Below are 21,138 nucleotides of genomic sequence, written 5' to 3'. Positions count from 1 at the left end.
AGTTATATGACGGCGGTCTGTAAATAATCGAGTCTGGACCAGACAATCCCGTTAGTCGCCTCTTTCGACAAGCATGGGTTGCTGGAGACCTATTCTAACCCGGATCTTCACGGGTATTTGTAATACGATATATACTAGCCACATAAAGAAACTGTGCATTGTCAAAATATTATCCCAGTTGATAAGTACGATAACAATGTCAAAGGTACATATAAACTTTAATGGAGGGATCATGAGACCATAACAAGTCGGGAGAATTTCAATTGAAAAGTCAATCACAATGACGTCACGAGTCCACAAGCGGGACAGGGGTCAAACGACCATGTCACAAGCTCAACAACGGGTATGTCCACCATCGGCATTGAGAACAGCATTGCATCGACGACGCATAGAGCCTATCAAACGCGCAAGGAAGGCTTTCGGGATGTCACGCCAGATTCTCTCAAGTTCTGTTGCAAGGTCAAGGACGTTATCTGGCGGATGAGGAAGACGGCGTAGACGTCGATCCATCTCGTCCCAAACATGCTTTATCGGGGAGAGATCCGATGAATTTGCAGGCCAAGGCAGTAAGTCAACGTTGTGGTGTTGCAAGACATCCATAGCAACCCTTGCCGTATGAGGGCGGGCATTGTCCTGTTGGAATGTTAACCCAGGGCCATGACGTTGCAGAAAAGGAATTGCCACAGGTCGAAGAATCTGATCCCTGTAGCCCACACCAGTTAAGTTGCCCTTAACAATCACCAAAGGAGTTCTTTGGCGTGCTGTTATTCCACCCTAAATCATCACGGAACCACCACCAAAGCGATTCCTCTCAAAGACACAGGCCTGTGCATAACGTTCTCCCACGCGTTTATAGGCACGTTGACGTCCATCACTATGGGAAATGTTATACCTGGACTCATCTGTAAAAAACAACATTTCTCCACCAACACAAAGGTCTGCGGACATGATTTCGGCACCACATTCGGCGAGCTTGTCGATGACGCTGTGTCAGGATAGGCCGTATGGCGGGACGTCGTGGTCTGATCCGGTGATGACGTAAACGTTGTCGAACTGTGTTGGGGTGGATACGGCGAAGTCCTGGGATGGTTCGGGCAGTCATCACTGCAGTCTGAAACCTGTGGCGCAGATGGGTCACCCTTATCCATCTGTCCTGTCTTGGCGTTGTTACACGTGGACGTCCAGAACGTGGCCGATCGATGATGTCATTTGTGTCCTGGTAGCGTCTCACCAGTGCAGAAATGGTTTTCCGGTGGCAGTGGAAATGTGCAGCCACTTGTCGTTGAGACATTCCCCCACGGACCATCCCAATGGCCTCATGACGTTGTGCAGACGTGAGCCTTGGCATGCTATGCGTTTCAATAGCCGTTTAATTTTTTGAACGATCGCAAGGGCAGGGGTTGAGCTTTCCAAAGTGACAGTATTGTGTAGGCATTCATTCTGCTCTTCGTTTCTCTTTCCCGGTATGCAGGCTGTGCAACAACGTATGTGCACGTCTTTCAAGGACGTATTGTGTGGCCCACTGACGTCACGTCTCAAACGAACCCACTGACGTCACGTAACGTGGCACGTGCATGCATGTTGGATACATGTCACTAATCTCTGAGTTTAAATCCTTATGTGTCTACACAGGTTTGATAAATTTAGATTTTAAACTTTTGTATACACAGTTCCTTTATGTGCCTAGTATATGAATAAGTGGGTGAGTATGGATTTAGAATGCTTACAGCAACATCAAGCACAGCAAGACCAAACATGACTCACACACAATGTCCTCAGAAGGTAAATGGAACCAGGGACCTCGGCGTGACGAGCAAACGTTTTAACCACTGGACAGTTCTACTGCCTCGGGTGTATAAAATAGCACTGGATTTTTTTCATAATGTCCTGTCTGTCCAAATACGTATAATAAAACATATCAGTGGTGACTGAGTATAGTTTTACGCCGCATTCAACAACACACGTATTTAATCAGTGCCAATACATGGCGTACGACACTAGAACTATCAATACAATAATGGCAGGTGGGGCGGTGGGGTAGCCTTGTGGTTAAAGCGTCACGCCGAAGACCAGGGTTCGATTCCCCACATGGGTACAGCGTGTGGAGCCCATTTCTGGTGTCCCCCGCCGTGGTATTGCTGGAATAATGCTAAAAGCGGCGTAAAACCATACTCAATCACTCCCTGACAGGTAGAATTTCTCAGAATAGAACGTATTTTGTGAATTAATAAAATCGTTATTGAGGAGAATACTCCCTGAGTTTATTAATATATATGCTCAATTTTAAATTTACATATAGTTACAATATCCAAGTCACAAACATTTAAAAAAAAATCACAGCAAGAAAGAATGACTCCTTTCGATGCTGTAGAATTTGTTACAGCCCGGATACGGAATGATCAAGAGTCTTTTAAATATTTATAAAATCAGAGCCTTGTGCGAGCGCGTTATAGCGAGGATGGTGACATAACTCCGGTCAATAAGGTAACCCTGTAGCGAGTCGTTATGACTCACGTGCCGTCTCTGTTTTGAGTCCAACTAATTGTGATTGGGAGTTCGGTTCGATATTCAACCCACTGTTCAATTTCGACCAATACACGCGACCAATTCTGCACTCGAATGTAAAATTCCGATAGGAAGTATTACTTCCTTGTTCCTGTCGTCCTACTGTGACTCATAAACCTGAATGTCTTCATTTCAAAATCAGTTCAAATTAATCATGTGCTTATACTTGAAATGCATATATATTCCTACATCAGTGATATTTCTTATACTACTGTCAGGCATATCGTATTATCCTTTTATTGCCGATGTAGTTTTTTTTTAACTTCGTTTACACCAAAACGGGAGAATACAAGACAAAGTCGGTTTATTTACACTGCGGAGTTTCTTGCTTATTAAAATGATAATTTAGGTGAGTCTGAAAACTGATTGGTATATTCTTCCAGGTGAAATGCGGTCTTCCTCACACGTCCACACACAGTATTTTGTTTTCCAAGCATAATTGTTTTATAGAATCTTGAAATGAACTATTGAGAACGTAAAACTATAATTGAAGGCTATTGTTTGCTATTGTTTAGTAAAGCTGTCCCTTATCAGTAAGTGAGTTTAGTTTTACGCCGCACTCAGCAACATTCCAGCTATATGGCAGCGGTCTGTAAATAATCGAGTCTGGACCAGACAATCCAGTGATCAACTTCCCTTGTCAACAATAATGACACTGGTTCAACAATGAAGTCACTTTGTCAGCAGTGAGTGAGTGAGTTTAGTTTTACGCCGCACTCAGCAACATTCCGGCTATATGGCGAGAATGTTGTCTGGACCAGACAATCCAGTGATAAACAGCATGAGCATCGATCTGCGCAATTGGGAACCGATGACATGTGTCAACCAAGTCAGCGAGCCTGACCACCCGATCTCGTTTTTGATTTTACCGAGTCAACAATGTTCTTATCGAATCAACCATTACGTCATCGGGTCGACAATGATGTCACGGAGTGATATTACCGAATCAACAATGCTTTTACCGAATCAACCATGACGTCATCGGGTCGACAATGATGTCACGGAGTGATATTACCGAATCAACAATGCTCTTACCGAATCAACCATGACGTCATCGGGTCGACAATGATGTCACAGGGTGATTTTATTGAGTCAACAATGCTGTCCAATGAGTGGAGAGGCTGAGTCTGCAATAATGTATGCCACTGGGTCAACAATGCTGCTACCGTGTAAAGACCCCCTCAAAACTTGTAGCAGTATCGAGAGAGGTATATGTGGCGGCAGCCTTTACCTGTGTTACATATCCACTAGAATAACACTTAGTCTCTGAAAATTTAACATTTTTATAAAACAAAAAAAACTCTATTTGTATTGAAAAAGAGACCCATTTCTGCTTCACTGCTTCATCTATGTTTCCATTTACTGTCTTCCCAATCCATTTACACGTGGACATGTGTCATGAAGTTTGGGAAATGATGTACATTTACAGGTTTCTCCTATACATAACTGATACGTCACTTTTGCCACGTCATCAACGAAGAATGTGCTCCATTTGATCAAATATCGCGTGATAAATGACACTGTTCTATTAATAGCCAAGCCTGCCACGTCACACAGAAGGCGGGGTGCATCGCAAGGTCATGTGACTGTCGACATGAGCAGGGAATGTATATTTCAGACAAATCAACTGATTGTAAAACGCCTTGATGAGTAGTAATCAGTGAGCCGCAATACCCACTCACTCACTCACTCACTGTCTGATTTCAACAACGCAAAGGGAAGAAAAGAAAAAATGGGCGACAGATCTTGCACATTTCACCGGAAACGGATAAAAATTACTGCTGCGATTCCAATTAATAACACAGGGTGTGATGGGGAGAGATGAGGTGATAGGAAGGGGGAGAGGTGGGTGGGGGTGATGGGAATGTCTCAGGCACACGATTCGCTGAGATATTACATCACAAAGCAAATGAAATCCATGTTTTGTCGCCAAAGCCGTGCTCGTTGAATCCACTGCAGCGTTTAACTTGCACCAACTGGGGCTTCCCTCCGTCACTAAGTTGACATGAAGTTAAAATCCTGAATAACCATTTAACGGCAGTTCCTCCCATCTCTCACACGCGCTCGTCTTTGTTTCTTTACTTAACAGATTAAAATATGTCGGCAAACATTGTACGGACACTTCGCCCCCGACACCCACCGCCAGCCGTATTCACACCTCCCTTCCCCCACCGCCCATACACCCTACCGCGCCATACACACCAATCATTACCTCCCTTTCCAACCAACTGCAGACTCTGGGCAATGATGAAACGTCGAAATTAAAACAGCAATTGTTCAAATGGAAATTAATGTAATTGTTCAAAAACGACTCCGGTCTGTGTTGTGCCATTCTCTTTGGCGATAACAGCAGCATCCTCGAATAGCTGGGGCGGTGGGGTAGCCTAGTGGTTAAAGCGTTGGCTCGTCACGCCAAAGACTCGGGTTCGAATCCCCACATGGGTACATTGTGTGGAGCCCATTTCTTGCTGTCCCCCGCCGTGATGTTGCTAGAATATTGCTAAAAGCGGCGTAAAACCAAACTCAGTCAGTCAGTCCTCGAACAGCTTGTATATTTTACCTCCTTCTCTACGTACCCTGGACCGATCCTCTAGACTAACAATTTGTCCCAGAAATATTTGAAATTTTATTCCAAATATGATATATAACTTTTAAAATATGATCCAAATGGAACCTAGAACATTGTGGAAATCTGGACTTGCCAAATCATTCTAGATTTGAGTTGGATTTCTTTTTTAATTTATCATTGGTGACAAACGATTCATCCGCCATGACAGTCATCTCTCATTAAGTCCCAGAAACAAAGGTATTGTATTTAGAAATATTTTCTATCCAAAATAATAAAGTAATATAAAATTCAAAACAAGACAAAAACAATTCTAAATGTAGAGTTGAAGCAATCAAGACTTGTCCTCTCATTCTGAGCTTAAGTTGGACTATATAAATCTCTTCTCTAAGATCTGTTCTGTGCATTCGCTATCTTAGCTAAAGTTAATTTCTCGTTGGTTTGAGTAATTTGATTTCACGACTATTTTGGTAAGCTTCGTGTCATACGAAGCATGTTGAGAACCAAGCACCTAGGCGATAGGGCACCGTGTTCATCGTAACAAAGGATATATAACTCATTGATTAATCCGGGATATTGTAACAGGAAACAACCAGTTTCTTTGTAAAGTAATGACGAGCAAGTCAGCCGCGCTGTTGATTTGCATTCAGTGACTCATAGCAAATGCCATGACAAAAGATACGATAGCACGTGTAGGCTACACTTCCCTATAAATATTTACGACATGCCATAAACAGTCAATTAACATCTCGTCCTGAGACTGGCTTCCAAACTCAACACGCGATTATTTAATTTAGTAAAACAAGTTATAGATCTATAGATCTCAACATTACTTGTAAGACAGACCTAAGTCGAAACAGCAAGAAATATTATCACAAATAGCGTTATTTATAGTAAGGACTTTGCGATACCATTTACGGTACGTTAATAAACCCGATGAGGAGTTGGTGAGTTGGATGCCATCGGTGACATTATTGTGGGAACATGCACATGGCGTGGAAATAAGGGCGCAGGTGAACAATGTGATTCACTGCTGAATCAGCCACGTTGCCAGGGACGGTGTAGTCGTTGTCATGATGGAATGTGAGAACCAAGTCATTGTATGACAGTAATGATGTCCACATGGCAACATGGTTCACAGATAAATCAATGATTCCTTATAGATTCCGATGCCCTACCTGTTACACACAGTGTGAAATACATGTACTTGACGGGGTGTTGCTTGGGTTTGAGTATTTGGTCTGTATTGTTTGTGGGGGTTTCATATTTTTTTTATTTATTACATTATATTTAATTATTTTTTATTAGAATTATTAAATTTTGGGGGAGGTGGGGGAGAGAGGATGGGGGTTGAATCGTCATATTTTTCAACATTAGGAATGGAATGGCGCATAGTTAATTTTGGTAACTTGTATTTGAAAATCGATTTCCAATCTCAGTTTAATAGGTTTTTTTAGTATTTGTGCCCAACACTTTTCATGAACTTGTTCTTTAATATCCGTGGCTCTCTTATTCCCGTGAAAATCCGGGTTGAAATATGTCTTGAGCACCCATGCTTGTCCTAATAGGCGGATAACAGGCTTGTGTGAAGACATGCCATCGTATCTCAGTTGAGTGGACCGAGTCTCATACTGTCAATCGCGAGGTTTTCAGGTCTATTCTGCAGATGTTCATCCGAAATCCTGGTAACATTTTGAGACGTGACGCGGAGAATTTTCCTTTAGGCTTGTAAGAGTTGTCTCCCTTCTCCAGCCTCTTCGACGCTTCAAACAACTGCAGGTTTGATGCGCAAGTGATGAAAACTCACGGAAATAGAAATAAAATGGTTTGGGGCGTTTATTTGTTTATCACTTCATTGAAATAGGTACTTTTGACTAATATTGAAATAACTATGATTTTCCCAACTAGGCCTTTTACTTTGGTCCATTTTACACGTAAAAATAACAAAAATTTGCATATTATCAACAAATTTAGAAACATGTTATAACTTACGTCACAATCAACAATGGGTGGTAACAACTACAGGCAGCACTGTTTAGACGGGAAGATGCCTTTGCACATGCGTTGCCATAGCGATTGTGCAAATGACAATCAATGAATGAACCCGTAAAAATAGTAAACTTTCAACAAGAGTACAGGCAGGAAACATGTAATGAGAAAATCCCTAAATCAGTCATTTTGCATATCATTTAGAATAAAAGAAATAAAGCATGTATAGTATATGACGTTTTTCATAAAATCTCATTTGCATACTATAGCTTGCATCACAAACGTACATTTTGACTTTGAAATTTCAAGGGTAAAATGATATGATTTGCTCTCCTGTAAACTCATCCATTTCGGATCATTTTACAGAAAGTGTTAAAAACAAAAGTTGGGAAAAACGATAGTCATAGAATATTTAACAATCAAACTGCGAAATAAACGCCAAAAAAATGTAATTTCTATTTCCGTGAATACTATAAGACCTGTTTTCGAAAGAAACAAATAGTTGTGGAATAAGAAACTCAATTGCAACAGCCCATCGAACAACTTATATATTGTTGTTATTTCTACAAACTCGTCAAACATATTAAAGAAGAGGGTTGACATGCAGTTACCTTATGGCGGGTAATGCAAGATCCGGTTAGGAAAAATCACGTATGTATTATTACAGTATTAATACAGATAGTGTTTAAATGAACTTGATCATGACCAGGTGAGGCCGCTAACAAAGTCCAAAATATGGCCACGAGTAAACGATTTTACTGGTGTTTTATGCAGTTTCTCGCTTACAGAAAAGGGGAGGGGGCTTCAGTTTCAATTAATGTGAGTGAGTGAGTTTAGTTTTACGCCGCACTCAGCAATATTCCAGCTATATGGTGGCGGTCTGTAAATAATCGAGTCTGGACCAGACAATCCAGTGATCCACAGCATGAGCATCGATCTGCGCAATTGTTCAATTAATAATTTAGCCAATCAAATTTAGCATTCCAAAAGCCCTACATGAAGTCACGATGGCAGGTTGAACCCAATTCAGTCTTTTCGCGGATCATCAGTTTCTTGTGTTTTTGTTCCGACTTCCACACCGTTTGCAAGATTTTCTTTCGAAGTTAGAAACTCCATATCGTAGATATGAAAATTATAATGCGATATTTTCTTTCGAAGATAGAAATCTGTATAATGAATATGAAGATTTTATGGCAGATACATTATGATCAGGCTCAAGAAAGTATTAGGAAGAGTCACGTCGTTCATGTGTACATCCACTCTCAGACAAGGCGTGCAGGAGTGTAGTTAGTTTAAATTTGACGTTGCTTCGGAGTTATTTCAGTGAGTGAGTGAGTTTTGTTTTACGCCGCACCCTGCAATATTCCAGCTATATGACGGCGGTCTGTAAATAATCGAGTCTGGGCCAGAAAATCCAGTGATCAACAGCATGAGCCACGATCTGCGCAATTGGGAACCGATGACATGTGTCAGCCAGGTCAACGAGCCTGACCACCCGATCCCGTTAGTCGCCTCTTACGACAAGCATGGGTTGCTGAAGATGAATATTCTAACCCGGACCTTCACGGGTACGGAGGTATTTCAGCCATATAGCGACGAGTCCAAGTTCACACATTTACACAAGTCCATTACAAACAAACACAAAGTCACACTCAAACGCATTTTTTATAAACACATATAGCATTACAATACAGCGGGACTGAGTGAGTGAGTGAGTTTAGTTTTACACCTCACTCGGGAATATTACTGCTATATGGCGGCGGTCTGTAAATAATCGAGTCTGGGCCAGATAGTCCAGTGTTCAACAGCATGAGCATCGATCTACGCATTTGGGATACGATGACATGTGTCAACCAAGTCAGCGACCCTGACCACCCGATCCCGTTAGTCGCCTCTTACGACAAGCATGGGTTGCTGAAGATCAATTCTAACCCGGACCTTCACGGTTAACGGGAGTGAGTACACGTGTAGGCCACGTGCATGAATGTACACAGTACTCATATCCAGTCACGACAGTCTAGCGAGCATGTTTTGGTTCAGTTGATACCCATTGTCTAAATAATGGACATATGTCAGATGTGTCAAGTCTGCCTGACAGTCCCTGGACCGCATTATTTTCCCCTTGGGCCAGCCCATTCTGCAATGCTAAATCAATAAATGAGCAAGTCTAGATTTCCTCTGAATCTCCCATCTTATTGAGGCTTCTTTTCAATTTAAATGGAAGTGCTTGTTTTTATCAAAATTATATATATATATTCAGAGACTAATTAAGCGTTAGTCTAGATGTGTCCTTGTGCCTTTGTTCCTGTCCATTATAACTAGTGTTGGGCGTTTTTGAGGGAATAAACAGTATCACAAGATCTTATATAGGTTTCATATTGAGCGTGATTATATCTGAACATGAGCAAGTGTTTTGCCCAAGCTAGTTTTTTGGGAGTTCCAGATTAACTGTTACACTCTGCCACTTGTAAACATTAGGGACCGTTCATAATTTTTTACACACACACCCTAGACATAAATTATGAACGGTATGCTTTGAAGAGGAAAAAAATATATTCAGTTCATTGATGTCAGTATATGTCTGTTCAAAAAACAAATCTCAATAATGCAGTGAAACTATTAAGAAAGTACGAATCGGTTGTTTAAACCTTGGCAAACATTTTCTGTTTACAAATGTGAGTGGGTGTTTAACTGTGAAGTAACGGATGCAGTGCAAGGATACTCTAATAAGAGTAGAAGTAATATCTAAATACCTTAAATTACGTCTCTTTCTTTTAGGGGCGGTGAGGTATAGCCTAGTGGTTAAAGCGTCCGCTCGTCACGCTGAAGACCCGGGTTCGATTCCCCACACGGGTACACTGTGAAAAGCCCATTTCTGGTGTTCCACACCGTGATATTGCGGGAATATTGCTAAAAGCGCCGTAAAACCATACTCACTCTTTCTTTTAACGGAGGTTTCGTAAGTCTTTGGCTGTATGTGCATATGTCCATACCTACCAACTTTGAGAGTTTCACGTTTATATGTCATGTCGTGCTCTCACGACAAAACTAATACAACTCACGCCAAACTGGGTTGTGGATGATTTATTCAAGAAAATGGAACCATTTTAAGATATATATGTAGTTATTTTCTTTAGCATGCGTATTTTGACCACTGAACATCACATGAATAGGTCTGAATACATCGTTTTCAGTGACTTTTCTCAGAAGGGAATGTACAGTAATGCATTGGTTGAACCCCCGCCAGGTCCCACCCTTGACCCCGGCATCACAAGTCTTTTCTTTCTCTTAGATAAGATAAGATAAGATAAGATAAACTTTATTGTCCCGCAAGGGAAACGCTGTATGGGACAAATGACTTTGGAGTTCTATTAGTTTTGTAATACATGATTTTGAAACGGCGGCCAGAAGGCAGAAATTCATAACATTCATTTATAAAGTGTGATGGATCCGATTGAATGGCCAGAGCTTTCTTTTGACTCATACTGAAAAGGAAGAGGTTCGAAACTGAAGCCGCAAATTTTGCTGGATATGTTTACAATTTTGTCAAGTTTGTTTTTCTGTGTAAGGGGAAGATTGCCATACCATGTATGAAAGCAGAAAGTTAAAATACTATTGATGAATGTTTGGTAGAATAATTTCAAGATAGTAGTGTCTACATTAAATGATCGCAATTGTGCTTTCCTATGTACACGATGTGAATTTGATTTCCATGAAAGTGTATTATCAATGATAGTACCCATATATATATATACTCTTCTGCTGTTTCTATTTTAAGGTTGGAAGCTCTGTATTTCTGTACTTGTGTGCGGAATGAATGCTACATATAGATACCTAATTACACACACTCGTTAACTCATATCCTCTTGTGAACCAGTGGCGGTAGGGTAGCCTAGTGGTTAAAGCGTTCGCTCGTCACACCGAAGACCCGGGTTCGATTCCTCATCTGGGTATAATGTGTGAAGCCCATTTCTGGTGTTCCCCGTCGTAATATTGCTGGAATATTGCTAAAAGCGGCGTAAAACTAAACTCACTCACTCTTGTGAACCGCTTTAACCATGGCTGTTTCGTGTTAGATTGCTTTTCTGCGTGAGCAGGCCCCGATTTCTCGAAAAACTTAAGTTTTTACTCAAATTTCAACCTGAGTTTGACAATCTGAAACAGCTGAATTTTTAACTCAACTGCATTTTTTAAATAAAAAAAGCCCAAACAACTTAAGTAATCTATCCACCAAACTCAAATTGTCTACTAAGTTTGAGTTTAATATTGATTTCAGTTTATTCTGGGAAATGCATTTTCCTGCGTTTTCTCAAATTTGAGTAAAAACTCAGACTTAAGTTTGTTTCGAGAAATCGGGGCCAGATCACCCACTGATCCAACGGCTCTTGAGACTGCACTGAGAGCTCCTGGCACCTCACCCGAGTAAGGAGCTCTTTCGCCTATCTATATCATGTGACAAATACAAAATGGCGGAGTGGGAAAGTTCAAGTCTTTCAGACCAGTGTTGTGTTTATTTATAACCGTTTCTTTATGAAACTGTCATTCGTTATTTTATGAAGGACCAGATGCATATAGATGTGAAGTGTGTCGAGGTCCTAATACAGCCCTTGCTCTTTACCGTAAGTAAGAATTCTTTTGCAAAAACATCGACTAAAATCTGATTTACACACAAGGCTTCTTAGTATTACTATAACTGATATCAGCACCATACAGAGAGATTTTCAGAATGTTTCTGTTTTTGACACTTATCTTTCTCCGTCTGAAATTCGCATGAAAGTGATGCGGAGACAGATTCATCTCAGTTGCCTTCTATATTTCGTTTATGTTTTAGGAATGACTTGCCTTTCAGCTTATCACCAAAGTTTTACACTGTGCCTTATATCTGTATATTTTCGGCGTAAGAAATATATTTACATACAACAGAATCCTTATGTATGAGATTCAGTCATTATTATTAACCAGAGTATTATATGTTTCCAAAGTTACATATTCATGCTCGAATGTCCTGCTATTGTTACTTCTTCTGTCATGACTGTGGTGGTGGTGGTGGAATTGGGTTTAACGTCGTGCTTGAGAATATTTCGCTCATATGACGACGTGCATGTGTATGTATGTGTATGTGTATGTGCGGCTGCTTGTACTAGCCTAGACTTAAGCTGGTTTTATAGTGCTAGCCCACTGAGATACCATGCCGCAGTGAAGCATGAATACCCCACTCAGACACATTATACTGACTCCGAGCCGACCAGTCCTTGTTGTACCCATTAATGCCGAGCGCCAGGCAGGGACCAACAAGTACCATATTTTAACGTCTTTTGGTATGACGCGGTCGGGGATCGAACCCCCGACCTTCCGCTCTCCGGGCGGACGCTCTAACCACTACACCAAGGAGACGGTCGCATACAAATACAAAGATGCCATAGATGATTTTATAAAAAAATGTTGACTTAATTGTAATTACAGACAAGTTTGTTAAAATACATGTACCAGTAATCATTACTTAGTACAATGTGTAGAATGATAAATAATCAATGTTCAGCCTGTGTATCTGATTTACTACATCCAAATAGATCATGTTATTATTTAAGAAACATTTCTAAGATCTCAGTATCATTTGGAAAAACATCATCTTTCAAAAGAACATTTTACATTGATTGGAATAAACTCTGTATTGATATTAAACTTGCTTAAAGAGGTCATACATAACCAGCTTTAAAGCTAATCGAAAACATCAGTCAGGGTTGATGGTCTGACAACATTTATGTCAATAGGAGCTCACTGAAATTATACGGACATTAGTGTTATAATATTATTAATATATACATAATCATATCATACACACTACTGGAACTGTGTTTACTAAACATGCTTTATGGTGTTGTTAGTTTGTGCCTTGAATAGAAGGCACGATTCAGTTTGGTTTGACAGCTTTTTAATTACAACACTTTCACAAGCAGTATATAAATAAAGATTCATATATTGAATTGTGGATGAGAGCACATGGTTCAGTGGAATGGCATGGAATCGCAACATAATAAAAAGTAGGACTAGGAATGGACATATAACAGAAAAGGAACATTATAACGAAATAGGATATAACATTATCCCTGAAACTCTAGGATTAATCCTGACACTTTAGGACAGTTTTGCCTGTGTGTTAAACTGTTTGTGACACAATGTTACACCATGTACACACTGATAAGCTTTAGTCTGTTCGCTGTGTTATTGTTTTGGATTGTCAACAATCATCAAAAGACAATCCGACTTGTTGCAAAGAAATGTTGTAGTTCTTATGTTTTATCACTCATGTCTCCATAGTAAGATGTTTCAGTTTATGGCAGCATGTTCAATGTAATTCAGTGGTAGCTTCAAACTTCCAGTCAGGGCACTAGGGCTGGGACAGGTCCACATTTTCTACCCAGGTACCCCACCCCTATTACCCTACCCTACCTTGATACCTGTTATGTTAATTCCTGACATCAAATATGTAAGAAATGGCAATATATTCTTCAGCTCAGAGGCTAATATTTCAAGTTTTTCAATATCTTAACCATGTATTATATTCAAAACAGATGACTGTAAATTATGTCTAAATCCTCAAAGACAATACAACCCTTTAATTGTGTAAGAATAACATATTACATTGTTTAATCTATTCACATGATCATCCGGGTATTGAGACTGGTACCCGGGTTCAACTCATTACCTACCCGTTCCAGGTATCCAGGTTACCAGTCCCAGCCCGATACGTACGTGATGTAATCTTTAGGTTTCTTGTGTTCTTATCAAAGTTAACATGTCAAAGATGATAACATGGGAACCTTTTGTTTTCAAATAGTTTGTTTCAGTGGCAGAGGGGATGTGTAGGTGATCAGGTGATTATAAAGGTTATTGTTTTAAAGGGTTGTAGTACATGATATTGACACTGCTATCAGGACAGTCAGTGTGATGTTGTAATGTCCACTTTCCTTTTCCATGGTTGCTGTTGTTATCTTGTTTATGAGTGAGTGAGTGAGTTTAGTTTTACGCCGCACTCAGCAATATTCCAGCTATATGGCGGCGGTCTGTAAATAATCGAGTCTGGACCAGACAATCCAGTGATCAACAGCATGAGTATCGATCTGCGCAATTGGGAACCGATGACATGTGTCAACCAAGTCAGCTAGACTGACCACCCGATCCCGTTAGTCGCCTCTTACGACAAGATAGTCGCCTTTTTATGGCAAGCACATGGGTTGCTGAAGACCTATTCTACCCCGGATCTTCACGGGTCTCTTGTTTATGAAACGGTCAGAGTTTCCCACAATCTGGTATATTATCTGCTGATATTATAGTGTGGGTGTTGTCACCTTGTGGTGAAAATTATTTTGTTGTAAGATATCTATATTGTTATGTTTTGAGCCTGTTGAAAGAGGTCTTAAAACTTTGTGTGTATGGAGAATCTTTGATTCTACATCTGGCATTCCCTCTGTGATGGTGTGTGTACAAAAACATCAGTTGACAAGTCACAGCAATGATGGAAACAATGTTTTCAGAACTGTCTCTATATTGGCAGGGTTGAACAATACTACTTGTTCATAAGTCTGGCTACTCTTAAGACGTATGTGAAAACAGGTATCTACCTTGAGTCCTGTATTTGAGGGTCCCTGGGACTCATACTCTTAATTTTTGGGGTCCTGGGCCCAGAGGTCCCAGACACTTAAATATTATTATTAATACTATGTTGTAATATTGTTGTAATTCAGTTACTGTTATTGTATCATCACATCGTTACAGTAATTAAATTGCAAATAATACCATAACCCAACTAGTAACAAACTCGGTGATAACTGATTGCTACTAGTACTTGATTGGAAGTTTTACAAAGTATATGGACTTTTTTTGCATTCCTGTGGATGCACTTGTGAATTTCTTTGCATCTGTTGTCAATTTTTATGAGTATAGGTTACAGGGATTCATGTCCCGTAAATCCCTGTGAAAATCTAAAGAGACGAGTTGTCTTTTCCACCATTCTAGTTATTTTACAGCAGTCTCTTGTCTAAAAATAAGTTATTGACTACAGTAAACTAGAATTATAACAAACTCAAAGGGACTACTTATTTTAATTCATTTTTACCATAGTTTCATGATCTATACATTCTAAGACACACATGTAGCATTTACAAACATGAAGTTCCAAGTCGGAGACCTTCAATCAGTTAATCGTGAGTCGATTGTGATGGGTTGTTTGTGAATTTCTTTCCAGTTTCAATATCCCTGATATTGGCTCATTAATTGTTTAACTGTGACAAATATATTGGACCGCCTCCATGGTGTAGTGGTTAGAGCGTCCATCCAGAGAGTGGAAGGTCGCGGGTTCGATCCCCGACCACGTCATACCAAAAATACTTTAAAATATGGTACCTATTGGTCCCTGCCTGGCGCTCGGCATTAATGGGTACAACAAGGACTGGTCGGCTCGGAGTCAGTATAATGTGTCTGAGTGTGGTATTCATGCTTCACTGCGGCATGGTATCTCAGTGGGCTAGCACTATAAAACCAGCTTACGTCTGGGCTAGTACAACCAGCCACACATACACATACACATACATGCACGTCGTCATATGAGCGAAATATTCTCAAGCACGACGTTAAACCCAATTTCACCTTACCTCTATTTTCTAGGGAACATTGAGCACACAGTTTCTCAAAAATATCCCAACAATATGCATGATCCCTCATGTGTTTTTGGACAGTGTTTTTGCCGTATCACGTTAATGCCACTCCATGCCTCGTAGTCCTACGTTTAACATTTTAATCATGTTAATCATATTGATCATATTCAGTAATATTTCACCTGCCATGCAGCATGATACCGCTTTTGCAGTTTATTACTGTATATGCATGATGCATCATACGTACGACAATCAAAAGTTGCATTGAACATGTTTAATGGTATCAGGATCACACTCAATGTCACAATTTCATCCTGGTGAAACATGTTTCACAATCAATATCAATTCTTTTGTTTACCATGGATACCATAGTTATTGTTTTGTTCTTTTATTTGAGAAACAGCTGACACACTCTATAGAGGAGAGTTTCTGAATTTTATTAAATTTGGGATAATGGCTGTCTTTGTTTTGAGAATAATTCTGTCAAGCACCGTGTTCTGATTGACAATATTAGTGTCTGTGTCAGCGTGGTTCGTATTGGTATTAACTATACAATATCAACACTGATAGGACATATCATGGAACATTTGGGATTTTAATATTATTGTGATATTGTATTGGTGTATTGGTAATAGATGTGCATGTAACTATGGATACAGAGAGACTTTGTCATTGACCATCTCTGATTCATCACATGTCCCAGTTTGGTTCAGATGTCTGCGTTGAAAATGGAAATCAAGTTGATATCATCATCTTGTAGGAATTATGAGATTTGGCTTAAATGTGTATTTAATTAATTTTGAGGACAATTGAAGTAAGGAAGGAAGGGAACAGATTTTGTCCTAGCTTTGGGAAATACTTAGTTAGATTCTGTCTGTGCGCAGCATTTAATGGATTGTAAACAGTGGGACAGGTAAGTGTTCCTTGTTGTAAATCAGCATGATTACTTAGGGGCGCTGGGGTAGCCCAGTGGTGAAAGTGTTCACTTGTCACTCTGAAAACCGATTTCTGGTGTTCCCTGCTGTGATATTATTGCTGGAATATTGCTACTCACTCACTCATAATATCTCCTCCTTAAAAATGACTTATCCTTGAATGACACTGGAAACATTCCAGCAATATGGAACGGTCTGTAAATAATGGATCCTAGACCAGACAATCCAGTTATTAACATCATGAGCATTTGGTATATTAAATATGTGTCAACCAAGTCAGCGAGGTTGAAAACCCGATCCCATTAGTCGCCTGTTACGACAAGGATGATATTCATATTGATACACTACTCAAAAGTTGTTGAATAACAGTTAACACATAATATCTTCACTTTACTACAGTGAGTTGTATATGTTAAGGTTCATATGTGTGGCTAATCAATCATGTGACTTGTACATAGTAATGTGAAGACAGTGATATGTTATCAGCCATATTTTCTTGCAGGCTAGTGGTGTTATCAGAGGGAATTTTTGTGAATATTTCAGGTCAGGTGATGAGGGATGATAACCATGATAACCACTGTCATGTTGTTGTCATGCATTGTGTCATGAGGTCACACTCCCATTGTTGATAAATATGATTTTGTGGACGTTCGTTTGAATATTCAGTGATACCGCATCCTGGATCCTCAGTATTCCATTTCATGGCACTCATGCATTCATACTCACTCACTCACTCACTCACTCACTCTCACTGTCACTTCTCGCTCCCTCTCACCCACTCACTCACTCACTCACTCACACTCACTCACTCACTGTCTCTCTCGCTCTCACTCACTCACTCACTCACTCACACTCTCACTCACTCTGTCTCTCTCGCTCTCTCTCACCCACCCACTCACTCACTGTTGGCAAGATATCCCAAGGGACATTGGGGTAGCTTAGTGGTTAAAGTGTTCACTTTACAAGCCGATGACCTGGGTTTGATTCCGTACATGGGTACAATATGTGAAGCCAATTTCTTGTATCACCAGATACTGCTGGAAATGTACTAAAAGCAGTGTAAGACCTTACTCTCACATTCACACTATATACTCAGAATTAAGTAAGAAATATATATTGCCAAGGTGTGTAGAAGTGTTGGCAGATGTTGCAGACACAATTTGATTTTGGTGACTTTGGCTTTATTTTCATGGTCATAGGAGGTATTTGGCAGATTATACTGTTAGCAAGGTATTCTTTGATTTTCTTCCTTCATCTCTAAGAGGTTTGGAAAACCCAAACATTAGTTTCAATCTCTTGGGAAGCACTTGACATGTTTGACCATTGTTCTGTTTCCGTTTTTCTGGATTTGGTTTACGATTTAGTGAAGAAGTATATTAGGGATGTTTGCAGATAAATATCTTCAGAGATGCTAACCTCTGCAATTTTATCGTAGTCACTACGAATTTTAGCTTTAAACTACGCCAATACGATTGCACAAGAAATTCTACGAAATTTGGAGAAACTTCATGAAATTTCGGATATATAGACAAAAACATATATTTTCATTGATTAAATACATTTTTTGGACTTCACTTACCTTCCATTCATCAAATTTAATGACATATTTGAACTGGAATCATGTAAGTAACTATTTGGATATCTGCTGTAATTGTATAATATTAGACAGGTTTACTTTATGAAATAGATTAAAGCAATTTCTATGCTATATAGACATAACTTTTGTCTTCGTGAAGTGTCCCAGAGATAAGCTTTTATTACTTAAGACTGGTTTCTTTCTCCAAGCTATCACTGATCCATCATGGTGAAACTATTGTTTTATATTTATGCTTTCATAATATCTGAATCCTAATATATAGCTTGTTGTGGTAATAACTGATAAAGAAATTTTGTAAAAATTATTACTCCATGATAGCAGCATTAAACAACAACTACACAATGTGGATTTCAACATGACTATCATCAAAGAATATTTCGTGCGTACTATGGGCTCGTTAAGCTTTCAGGTAACAAATAATGTCTCATGTCTCACGTCACAGTAAGATTTAGGCATTTAGTATATGTTGTCAGAAAACAGTAGTGGTGGTCCGATTAATTGAAATAATCGAAGTTTGGTGGCAGTGCCTAAACGACCAAGCAATCGATTGTGTTTTCTCATAATCGAACAGCAACCAATTTTGGAACACTTGTTTGCATCAACAATATTTTACACAAGGTTGGTTTTGTCTGTGTCATTAAATTTACATTTCATAAGCACTACAAGCTCGTTGCAAGTCATGATTGAATTTATCTTAAAGAATCCAGGAAATCTGTGTTCCTAACATACTAATCATCCTTTAAATATGCGAAATTTGCCAATGGATTTTGTGCAATTTGCAAAAGACCCAAATTACTACATGTTTTTTCTTTATTTTTTGTGTGTGCATTAACAAAGATAACAGGAACATTTGATAAATGCTCAAACCAATTATTTTCGATGATTGATCGGTTGTAATGAACCAATCATCAATTATGAGATTTTAACCAATTCCCAACACTAGAAAACAGTGATAGTGCTTGTCAGAAAAATGCAGCGTAGACATTAGTCTTCAAACTCAATGTAGTCCACAAGTGGTGTAACCAGTGTGCGAAATAGTTTCCAAAATTTGCTTGCCAGTCGGGTTAGCTATGCCGGAAAGTTTCTAGCCCACAAAATAATTCACTAGCCCGAAATGTGAATGTAGACACAGGTTTCATCATTAAGCTGCTAATATGATGAACATATTTATCAGGCCATGATCTTGCATGATTTACAGGTGTATTATAACTTAACAAGTCGGAGAGCATGATATATTTACAAAATGACCCCATGAAAATTCACTAGCCAGTCTGGCCAGTGACTGTGGAGATTTACTGGCCCGACTGGATTTTTACTAGCCATAGGCTAGAAGGCCAGTGGCTATTTCGCACACTTGGTGTAACACTGCAATGGTTAGTTGGTATTCTGGGGTTTTTGTCACAAGTATGTCATACCATTATCTTGCCACGATATGAATAACAGGAAACAAGATAAGAATTTCCTGGTGATTTATGTCTAATTCTGACATATATCATTTATTATGTTCTAAAGGTCCTCGGTGCATCCTACAAACAAAAGTAAAAAAATAAGACATAATTAAATGGACATGCTGAATAAACGACTGGTGTACAATACACTTCAGTCACAGTGATAGATGTGTCTGTCTGTCATTTCAATACATACCATAGTTGAATTTTGTCTCTTCTGGGAGGGTTACCGGTATTATGATAGGGGTCTTGGGTCCAAGTGATGGTTCTGGTGAAACCCCTTATCTAACTGGCGTGCTGGTCTGCTTGGGGGGAATTAGCTCAGCAAAGAGTTTGAAGTCACAAGAAGCTAATTATGACTTTATTAACAAGTACAAAAATAACATGGGGTGGCCACAGAGAGTCGGTACAACCCTCTGGGCTGAGGGTATGAGATGACCTGTGTTGGGAGTCTAAACCCTACTGACGAACAAATGGAGTTGGTGACTATTTATCTAATATTGAAACAATAAAAAGATTATGATTATTTATCTAAAAAATGATACAAAATGGATGATTCCCTATACAAAATGGGTGTTCCAATAACCAATGAAATACAGAATATGCAGTATGGGGTGTGTCCTACAAATGAAATGACCAGACAGGGAGAGTACTTAATCCTGCTAATCCTATTTCATCTGGCACTAATTGTGTTGACACATGTCCTTGAAGCTTCCTAATTTAACTGGCACTAATTGTGCTGACATGTTGCTTGGATGGTTATGGTGTTACAATAGATGGCTTAATGACCCTAATTTGAAGTGTTTGCACAATATATATTAATGGAGGTGATGACATGTTTACTTTATCAAAGCTGTTCATTAAATCGTCTAGACATTACTTTGTCTTACTGAAAGGTTTGAGTCCTTGAAACCTTAGGCTAGGATTTATCTTGAACATCTGTGAAATTGTGCAGCCGTAACATATACCTTTTTCAATAGTATGTCTGTGAGATGAGTTTTACTACTTTTGACTGGAGTCTTTCTCTAAGCTATTACTGATACATGATGAAACTAATATTCTATATTTATATTTTCCTAATATCTGAATCCTAATATATCGCTTGTAGTGGTTATAATTAATAATGAATTTTCGTATGAATTATTATTCCATGATAGGGTAATGAAAAGAATCTTCAAGGTCACTAACAGGGTCCTACAATATAAGTCATGCCTACCTTCACAAGTGAAAGATGAGGTCACATCACACGGCTCCTCTCCTCATAAGAGGTTAACATTATGTAACTGTGGAATCTATTTTCAGCTGGGCACTGGCTGTATGTAGACAGTACTGTAGATTCCATTATCAGTAGAGTTGTGTGTGTACTAATCTGATTAGCCTTGAC

At 39.3% G+C, this 21,138-nt stretch overlaps 1 long non-coding RNA gene across 1 annotated transcript; it reads right to left on the bottom strand.

Moving 5' to 3' along the window:
- Positions 1-925: 925 nt before the first annotated feature.
- On the bottom strand, positions 926-19,440 carry LOC124253599. Its single transcript, XR_006892243.1, has 3 exons — positions 19,330-19,440; positions 17,569-17,573; positions 926-938 (listed from the first exon to the last, which is right to left on the bottom strand). It is a non-coding gene; the product is annotated as an uncharacterized LOC124253599 (long non-coding RNA).
- Positions 19,441-21,138: the final 1,698 nt, after the last annotated feature.

Source organism: Haliotis rubra, unplaced genomic scaffold (genome assembly GCF_003918875.1).
Source record: "Haliotis rubra isolate DU_JTF1 unplaced genomic scaffold, ASM391887v1 Scf546, whole genome shotgun sequence".
In the NCBI taxonomy this organism is placed as follows: domain Eukaryota; kingdom Metazoa; phylum Mollusca; class Gastropoda; order Lepetellida; family Haliotidae; genus Haliotis; species Haliotis rubra.
The sequence above is the reverse complement of the archived record's forward strand: the minus strand, read 5'-3'. Positions and strand labels throughout refer to the sequence as shown.